Raw genomic sequence first — 10,492 nt, 5'->3', positions numbered from 1 at the left:
TACTTCTCTCTCAGCACTAGCCTGAGCTCTAGTAGAGTAGCTGGACATTATGTATTTTTGAATCCATGTTTGCCATATATACCTTCCTGGAAGCTTTCTGGTGATAGAGTCAATGACCTTGGTGCTCCACTGCTGAGGGCACCAGAGAACTCAGCAAACACTGAAGCAGGGAGAATGCCTGCCTGCCTCCTTGCCCCTAGCAGTGTACTGTCCCTCTGCCTCCCAGTCCTGTCACAGCCGGGAGGTCCTGTGCATTCCGTTTCAGTAGGAACACTTGAGACAGAACATAGTCAGAGGAGAGAGACCCGAGTAGGGAAGGGAGTTGAAAAAAAGACACATAAGGAGCATTCAAGGGGACTGGGATATTGAATGTGGAGAACAAAAGGCATAGGGCTCCATGACACAACCATCTTAAATTATCTGAAGGAATTGGTGTATTTCAAACTTTTCAGTGGCAACCTATAGTAAAAAATACATTCTGTATCACAACCTAGTACACATTTTACATAAATCCAAAAAATTTGATCCAAAAACTTTGGATTTACATAAATCCAAAAACTCTGAAACAAAACTTTGAAAAATAAAACTTGTCTCTCTCACATGCCATGAACTATTCTATCATTCTATTCTATTCTATTCTATTCTATTCTATTCTATTCCATTCCATTCTCCTATCCTACCCTAACTTCATTGAACATAACGCTGAATGCAATTCCAAAATTGATTTTATGACCCATTAATGAAAAACATTGACGTGGAAGGCATATACAATCCCAGAGGATGGAATTAGGACTTTGAGGGTAAAATTAAAGTATATTTCAGCTCAAGACAAGAAAGAAATTACTGATTATTAAGCCCACTCATATAGAATGGGCCTCTCAAGGTAGTGAGACCCCCTACGCTTGGAGATCTTCAAGATCAGACCCAATTTGTATGCTGTGTCTGTGGATGAGGGAGTCCAAGAATCCACAATTCACACTGAGCTGAAAAACAAAATCTAGAATGTAAAGAGAAGATCTGGATTTAAAACAACTAAAATAAAGAGGCAAGGAGGATAGGTGGAAGACTTTGGGAGACTGTTTTTCTTTTTTTTTCTTTTTTTTGGGGGGGGGGGGGAGACTGTTTTTCTTTAGCTTCTGTCCAGTTAAACAGAAAGCATTCTCTAACTTATGTATCTGTTCCCTACTGAGTGATCTCTCTTCCTTAGAAATATTTTTCTTATTGTTCAACGTAGCAAATTTTAAAGCTATTGCTGCCAAGCTGCAAGTTCCTTTTTCAAATTTTATGGTCCCTTTAAGCCTTCATCACAGCTTAGGTAGTTGCCTTGTGAATGACTTCAGGGTCTGTGTGTCTCTGTACCCTGGACTTAGCGACGTCAGATGTAGAGTCAGTACCAATAATTTCCTATTACACAAGTAAATAAATGAGTGCACTAATGAATGAAGACTCTACTAACATTAAAAAGAAGCGTCTTTGAGTCACAGGTGCATATCCTGATGGGAAAGAAGTGTGCTTTAGGAACCAGTGAGAATGGCAATGGTTGTTGAAGTGTTGACCAGCAAGCAGATGATATTAAAGCATTCTGGACGTTTTTTAGATACAAGGGCTCCTTTGAGAATCTCATGAGAGTAATGGCTTCTATCCTCAGAAAAGCAAACATAAGCAGGTTTATACAAAATTATGCATACAGTTTTAGGGGTGCAGTTACCTACCCTCTGGGCTAAGATTGGGCTTATCAACTGAATCTAATTCAAATGCAAATTTTTGTATTTGCTTAAACTAGTAGGATTATGGAGTGTTTGGAAGGATGTTGATGTGAAAGTATCCTTACTATGTACCAGATACTGTTCAGTATTTTATTTATATTAGTTCATTTACTTTTCATAATCATCATGTGGGGTAGGTACTGTTGCTATCTCCATTATACACACACACACCACCTCCACCATTTATCCAGTGAGAAAGGAAGAGGATCAGTGGGACACTGAGAGGGAGTAACCTGAGTTAAGGTAGGAGGAGAGCCAAAAAAGAATGTTGTGAAAAGCCAAGGGAGGGGGATTTCAAGAAGCACCATGAGGCCAACAGTAATATGCCACAAAGGGAGAAAGTATGATGAAGTCTGAAATAAGCCATGGACTTGACTATCAGGAGTTCATTGGTGATGTTAGCAAGACCAGTTTCTGTGAAATGATGAAGTGGAAATCATTGTTGTGAGTCATAGAGTAAATGGGAGGTAAGCAATTGAGAATTGAAATATGTACCAGTGGCTCCCAAATGCTGGACCATGGACTCAGATACATCAGAGTCATCTATGAGGCATTAGGGATTAGGAATTCCTGCCCTCCATGCCACATTTTCTGATTCAGTAAGTCCAGGGGGTTCCAAGGATCCATATTTCTAAGAAGCCAGGTTTGAGAACCATTGGAATGTGAGGTCCATGAGAATAGAGATCTTGCCTCTCTTGTTCACCACTGTATCTGGAGGAGCTGGAGCAGCTTCTGCCCAGAGAAGTTTCTCAGTAACTATGTAGGAAAGCCATTCCCTGGACCAGATCATTGATATCAACTACTTTCTATAGAGTAGTATTAATAGTAAAGCATTAACCATGTAAATCAGCAAGGATTTATAATAGGCCAATGACCTGAAATACAGTCCATCAGAAATTGGAAGGATAAAATGATAAATGAAGTTAAAAGTGATTCCTTCAGTTTCATTGCTTCAATACTGGTAAGTATGACCAGAAAAACCCACCCTGATTGATATGGGGTAGTGATTAGTAAATCAGAACTGATTTATTGGAATTGTTAATTTGAACAGAAAAGGTTGTGTTCTTTTTTTTTTTTTTTTTTTTTGAAAAGGTTGTTTCTATATCTGATAACGACACTTAGTGGAAGATAGCATGCTGCTATAGAAAGGTCATTTGGCATCTAGTGGAGTTGAAAGAATCTCATTCCTGGCTTGTGCAATGATTGCATCTATGAAGTTCTAGATCCCCATGTATTCTATACATCTTGCAAGACAAGTTAATTCTAGGAAGGGGGGGTGGGTAGGCGGGAATCCATTTTCCACCAACCATTGTTGGAAACCAAATAAATAATGTACCTCCAACAATACATAGTAACATGCTTTCCAGTGAACACATACGCTAATGTGATTAACAAGATACAACTTAAACACAAAATGCTAGCAGATATCTAAGAACTTCCAGAGGTTTTAAATTTGATTGAACCATATGAAATTGCCATTTTTGTGAGTCCAAATCATCAAATATAGGGCTATTTCATATAGTTCAATCTAATATTTTTTCAATAAAACACATGATACAAAAATTATGATCTTGATTTTGTGGGAGAAGTAAGCAAAGATTTTGGGATGATAAAGAAGTCCTATGTCAGCCACCCTCCAAAATGGCTTTCGCAATCCTCATCACACGGTGTTCACGTCTTTGTGTAATCCTCTCCCTTGAGCATGAGCCGGACTTAGTGACACATTTCTAATGAATAGAAGATTGCAGAAGTGGCAATGTATCTCCCTTAAAATTAGGTTATAAAAACACTTTGGCTTCCATCTTGGGTGTACTTTCTCTGTCTCCCTCTTGGATCTCTCAGTCTGAAGGATGCCAGCTGTCACATAATGAAGACACTCAGACAGCCGATGGAAAGACCTCCATGGGGAGGAGTAGAGGCCTCACGCCAACAGCCAGTGAGGAACTGCCATCACCAACCACAGGCAAGAGCCTGCGAGAGGATTCTGGCCCCAGTCTTGAGATGGCTGCAGCCCTGGCTGACAGCTTGACTGTAACTTGGTTAGGGACTCTGGCTCAGAGCTAAGTCGCCCCCGTATTCCTGACCTGAAACTGTTTGAGAACATAAATGTTTGTTGTTATAAGCTACTAAATTTGTAGGGTGGTTTATTCCCCAGCAATGGGTAACTAATATAGGTCCTCGTTTTCAAAATGTTGGGAACCAATAAGTCAAACAGTTTTGAGTTCAAGCACACTTTCACATATATTCTATACATCTTGCAAGACAAGTTTTAATTCCATTTCATTACTGAGGAATTTCGGCAATATATATTGGTGGAGAAAATATGATATTTGGAACCAGAAGGTGCCAGTTACTAGTTGTGTAACCTTGCAAATCGCTTAGTTTCTCTGAGCTTCTATTTCTTCTTCAATAAAATGCAGAAGAGCACGACGTCTGTCCTGTCTTACAGTATACTGTAAGGCTTTGAGGGTGAAAACAGCTGATCAATCCCAAAGTACTATTGAAATACTAGCTTTCATCGATGATACCATTAATCATCTTTCAACAATGATGATTTGACCAAAGTCACAAATCCAGTTGGTTGCAGGACAGGAATTCACACCAAAGTCTCCTAATGCTAAGACCAGGGCTTACGTAACTTGGGATAAGTCACCTTTACTACTATATCAGCCTCAGTTTCCCCATTGTAAAAGGAATAGATGGGACCAGGTGATGCAGGGACTTTTTAAGCTTTAAATAGGCACTGATCAGAACCCAAGGAAAGGATTCTTGTCGAGGTGACTGAGTTTTCAGAAAGGCAGGGAGAAGTGTGTATCTGACAACCATGGGATTTGAGAGTCGGGCCTGGCTGAGAGCCTATGCCAGGGTGGGGATGGGGTGCTTTGTGATGTGCTCAGTGTAGGTGGCAGCTGTGGTGCCATGCAGAGGCCGCTGATGCCGCTGCCAGCCCCCATGAGCCCCTGCAATAACATCCTATCATTTGTCACTTCAAACCACATGCACTTTGGATTTGTGCTGGTGCCAGGAGAATTCATAATGAATTCAGTTTCCCATTCATGCAGGAAAGAAAGTAAGGCTTGGGGAAAAAAAATCCGAAAACATTGCCTTAGAGTTTCTGTAGAAGATGACGAACATCACATTTTGAATGGGGCTAACAGAGAAATGATTTGAGTTACCGTGTTTGTTGAGAATAGTACAAGCCTGGTAATAGCGTTGTCAACAAGTGTTTGTACAGCGCCCAACAGTTTATAATGCGCCTTTACGTATATTTTCTCATTTAAAGCTAATTATCCTCATTTTCAGCTGAGAAACTAAACTTCAAGGGGTCAAGTGATCTATGGCTTGAACTTTGGTCATCACTTTCCAAATTGTGTGCTCTTCCTACTAGACTACTTGGGCTCCTATTGTAGTAAGGTTCTTGCTTCTTTGTTGCTATTAGCTGGTCTTGTCCTCCCAGAGTATAGAACTCCTCAAAAGCAGACTAAAAAGAAAGATAGGACTATGGTTACACATCATGACAGAGAAGATTTATAATCAGAGATACCCAAAGGACTATTTGCAGAATGTGGCAGGCAGATTGAGCTCTGTCTGTATAGCACTAAACATCTTGAATGTGGAAAACTGGCACTTGACCCTGCAAATACATGGCCTTGTGGTGGTTAGAATCAAGGGCCCCTTTGTAAGGGCCAGAGGAGCTGGGCTTGCTCTTTCTCTGTTAAAGTGATTATGACCATGGTAGCCCCTGGCCTTGGGTAGGGGCAGTGTCGAGCCCGCTGAGGAAGGAGAAGTCTGGGAATAAGTTCTGGCAGGAAAGAATTGGCCCAGGGCTGGGATCATTGCAAAGGTGGCTAGCCGCAGACACTGCTTGGGGGTTTGGAGACGATAGATGTGGTCAGAATCCCAGTTGCACTGTTGGGGCTGGAAGACTCCTGAGGTGGGGGTGACCTCATTTTCTCTTCCCAGGTCAACCTCTCCTTTCCCTCCTCTGGCTACTCAAGCACCTCTGAGCTTGCTGTTCCTAAACTACACTAAGGCCAAAGTGATCCCATCGCTCCTCAAGAATTGTCAGTGGCTCCTCAGGATATTATTATCCTCGGGATAAAACTTAAAAGACTGTCAGCACTTTAGGACCTGGGCACTCCATTCCTTATCTCTTGCTGACTCAAACCCCATTGCTCTTTACATTTCCTTACCTTGAATCTGCTGCCTCATCCTGAGGAATGTTCTTCAGCATCTGTTCTGCTTCCTTTAAAAAAAAAAAAGGCTAAACAGCCTTAGGCAGGTCACTTCACCTTCTTGGTGTCTTGTTTTCACAACTAAAAATCAGTGACAATACTATTGCCTGTTCCTTGTACTTATTTGTTGACCATGAGATCTTTTGCTAGATAAGGCTTTAGAAAAGGTCTTGGCAAACTACGACCCTTGGCAAGGGGTTGTTAAAAATATAACATTATATATTATAATATACAATTATATATTATATAATATGTAAATACGCATATATAAATCTATAATACATAAAATAATATATTTTGTGTCATATATCATTATATGTTATAGCATATATATAAATTATATGAAATTTTATTATATATGTATATATAAATGTAAGTATATTATTTATGTTATTTATATATAGTTATCTATTATGTGTTATACTATAATATGTTATTATACATATATTTTGCATATATAACATATGTAAATATAGCATGTTTATATACAAATATAAAATTAAATTGAGTATCTAGAAAGAAAGTTTTACTGGACCACAGTCATGCTCATTCCTTTACTGTCATTGTCTGTGCTACTTTCATGCTATCATAGCAGGATTGCGTAGTTGTAACAGAGACCACATGATTTGTAAGTCTAAAATATTTACCATATCGCTTTTTTCGGAAGAAGTTAGGTAGCCCTGCTTTTACAGGGTTGAGTGCTCATATAACTTGTGGGGTAAGCGGATAAGTGGTGTTATTCTTTTTATAGGTGAGAAAAGAGGGGCCTTGAGAGGAAAAGTGTATCAGTTATTGTCACATAGTTTAAAAAAAAAATCAGAGTTTGTACTAGAACCCAGACTTCTAACTGCAGATGACTTTCTCTTAATCCATGATTATAAATCCCTACCCAAGTTTGTAGACATTGGTAGACACAGGTAGGATCAAGTGGTGTCAGGGAGATTAGCAAATGGGTTATAAAGCCAAAGCCAGGGAAAACAAGTTAGAAATGCAAGAACACAAACATAGGGAAGCTGGACCACCAGGGCAGAAATTCTGGTGCTGTCCGAATATTCAAGAGGCAACATGATTAGTGAAAAACATAAGGGAAACCTTCCAATCTCACCAGTGATTAAAGAAGGATAATTTTTTAAACAAGATTATACATTATATATTCTAAATTAGCTAAAATGTTAGATAATTGTGATACCTAACACAGGTGATGTTATGTTGAAACCAGAACACTTAAGTATTGCTCATAGCGATGTAACCTAACTTTAATAAGACACTAAGCATTAAGAACCTCTGCAATGCTCTTATTCTTTGATTTAATGATTCCAATTCTGAAAATCCTTGCTTGAAAAATAATTCTGAATCCCGAAAAAAGGCATTCGTTGCAGAGTTGTTTAGCATCAGTTTGGAAGTAACTAAATGTTAAAAAATAGAGAGCTGGTTAAATAAATTGTGGTCTATCAACCTGATTGAATATTATACAGCCACTAGACCACTAGAAACCAGACAACAGGATGGAAACAAATATTTATAATGTGAACCAAAACAAAACCAAAAAAAGTACAGAATAAAAACTGTAACTTTTCTATGGTTTTGCTATGCAAAAGTCATGTCTATAACTGGAACAAGGAGAAATGAAACCCAGTGATTGATTAAGGAGATGGCACTCCAAATCCATTGCTGTCACAGTATCACCTGGATAGGAAAACACTGGAGATTTTATCTCCTGGAGACCAGGTCTGAGTCTGTTCAGTTGCCATATTGGCTTATTCTGTGGCCCTATACTCCTCCTGTACCTCAGGCCAGGAAAGGATCCAGAGCTGGAAGCCAGGTGGAGCCCACAGATATGGCTAGGGCTGAGGAGGCATTCCTGCCCAGGTGAGACAAGGAAGGGAAGGCAGTGCAAGGAGGTGGGCAGGTCTCTGGTGGTAGATACTCATGGAGACCCCTCAGCTACTGTGCTGCTTGGGTTGCCTCAGAAAGACGCTGGGCTCAGAATAAAAACTCAGTCTCTCAAAGCCTCCCCCTGAGTACAGAGGGCTTGTTCTGGTGTGGCAGTATGGGGGCAGGAGGCTCGGCCCAGCACTCAGCTATGGAGAAGGACTGGCTGACCCTCCACTGGGTGCCAAGAAGACAGACAGCTGTCAGACTCAGCCTTGTCCCCGTGGAGTCACAGAGGAAGACAACTATAATACATTCTGAAATTGCCCAAAGAAGGAGAGCCCCCCAGCACGGTTTGAACCCCTCAGTCGGAGACTCTCCAGTTGGCTTAACTAATGGTCATTTCTACACTGATGGAACGCTAGTGTTAATCCTATGTTCACATTTAGCTTCTCATCATTTATGAATTTTAATTGTGGTCTTGTAGAGCATTGTCAATGGAAATGATTTTGCACCTTTCCAGGGTAGAGACTCTTTTCTCATTCGATTTCTTAAACTAGATTGTGTTTTCCCTTCATGAAAATCCTCTCTGAACACAGGGTAACCTTCCGATTCAAACTTTCCTGGCTTCAGTAATAATTTACCTTTCTACTTCCTGGGTCAGTCGCTGGTCCCACCTTCCCTACTACTTTTTCCTCTTAAGCCCCCTTCTGAATTCCCCCAGTGAGATGGTAAGCAGGGTCTCTGCCCTCCAGCAGCTATCAGGGCGGAGAAGGAGACAAGACGTGTTAGCCAAGAATTCTGCACTTCAGGGGAAGCAGAGAGCATGAGACCTGGAAGACAGGTAGGATTTGGGCAAGAACATGAGGGGCTTATTTGGGGAACAGTGAGCAGTTCAGTTTGAAAGGAATCCAAGAGTTATATTTATCTTATTTCCATTTTCTGGAGATATGGAGCATGGTATGAGAAATAAGATTTATCTTGGAAGATGTTCTAGGAGAAAAGTAAGTCATCTAGGGGGACTATGCAGGGTTTCCCTCCTTGGACCTGTAAATTGCACAGTGTGAAAGACTTGAGACTTGGTTAACAAGTTACTAGGAAATATTAATCCCAGAAAAGGCAGCAATAAAACCAAATATTCTTTAGTTTTTTAAAAAGATTTTATTTATTTATTCATGATAGACACACACACAGAGATAGAGAGAGAGAGAGAGAGAGAGGCAGAGACACAGGCAGAGGGAGAAGCAGGCTCCATGCTGGGAGCCCGAAGTGAGACTCGATCCCAGGTCTCCAGGATCGGGCCTTGGGCCAAAGGCAGGCACTAAACTGCTGCGCCACCCAGGGATCCCAAAACCAAATATTCTTTAAATGAACTCCCTCCATTCCTTTAATATAATAACCATCATAATGATCTTATGTATGGAGTGCCTCTGTGAGGCATTATTGTCTCTATTTCATAGAGGAGAAACCTGAGGCTCACAGAAGTTAGGAGGCTTGCCCAGGATGGCACAGCTAGTAAAGGTTGGTGGCAGGACTCAAACCCAGGCCCACCATCCCTCAAGGCTATGTCCTTCTAGCACCATCTTGTCACCTCCAGACATGTGTGAAATGGCAAGGTGGTGAGGATGGCTTGGATTAACCACTCACTGGTGCTTTCCTCCAGGGACTGAAGGGGAATAAGACTTGCCATGAGGGCATTTTAAGAAATTATCTGTAGAGGGACGCTTGCGTGGCTCAACAGTTGAGCGTCTGCCTTTGGCTTAGGGTCTGATCCCAGGTTCCTGGGATTGAGTCCTGCATCAGGCTCCCTGCGGGGAGCCTTCTTCTCCCTCTGTCTCTGCCTACGTCTCTGCCTCTCTCTGTGTGTCTCTCATGAATAAATAAATAAAATCTTGAAAAAAAATTCTCTATGGAGCAGAGCCCCAGCAAGCTAAGAGCTTCTGCTGCAGAGGATAAAGACCCAACTGTACCTTCTGGGACACTGATACCAGGGTCACTGGACCACACCTTCCTGGAGAGGGTCATCAAGAAAAGAGACAAGAACATTAGATCTATGGTTGGAAGAATAGTATAGCTGCTAATAGCTGCTCAGATGAAAGCAAGAATGTTGCTGGGAGAATAACATCAATTTACTTCTGAACCATTCTTTGTGGTTTGTGGAGATCTTTCCCTTTTATCATTTCATAATCATCTTGCTCCAACACCTGTTAGTTGGGGTGAGAACCTCTCTTTTACAAAGCAGCAAATGGAGGCTCAGAGGTGCTATGTGATTTTCCTTAGGTCACACAGCTTGTTGGCAGTGCCATTTTGCATTCCAGTTTTCTTTTCTTTTTTTTAAAGATTTTATTTAGTTACTCATGAAAGACACAGGGAGAGAGAAAGACATAGGCAGAGGGAGAAGCAGGCCCCATGCAGGGAGCCCGATGCGGGACTCGATCCTGGGTCTCTTTCTTTGGGCCAAAGGCAGGCGCCAAACCGCCAAGCCACCCGGGCTGCCCCACATTCCAGTTTTCTAAAGCCATCCTTCCCACCCCATACCCCTTTCCATTGTATTATTGAAGGGGGTTGGTGACCAATGGGAGAAATCAAGATGATGCTTTTCAAGAGATGCTGAGGGAA

Source organism: Canis lupus, chromosome 10 (assembly GCF_048164855.1).
Source record: "Canis lupus baileyi chromosome 10, mCanLup2.hap1, whole genome shotgun sequence".
Classification (NCBI taxonomy): domain Eukaryota; kingdom Metazoa; phylum Chordata; class Mammalia; order Carnivora; family Canidae; genus Canis; species Canis lupus.
Note: the sequence above shows the minus strand (reverse complement) of the source record.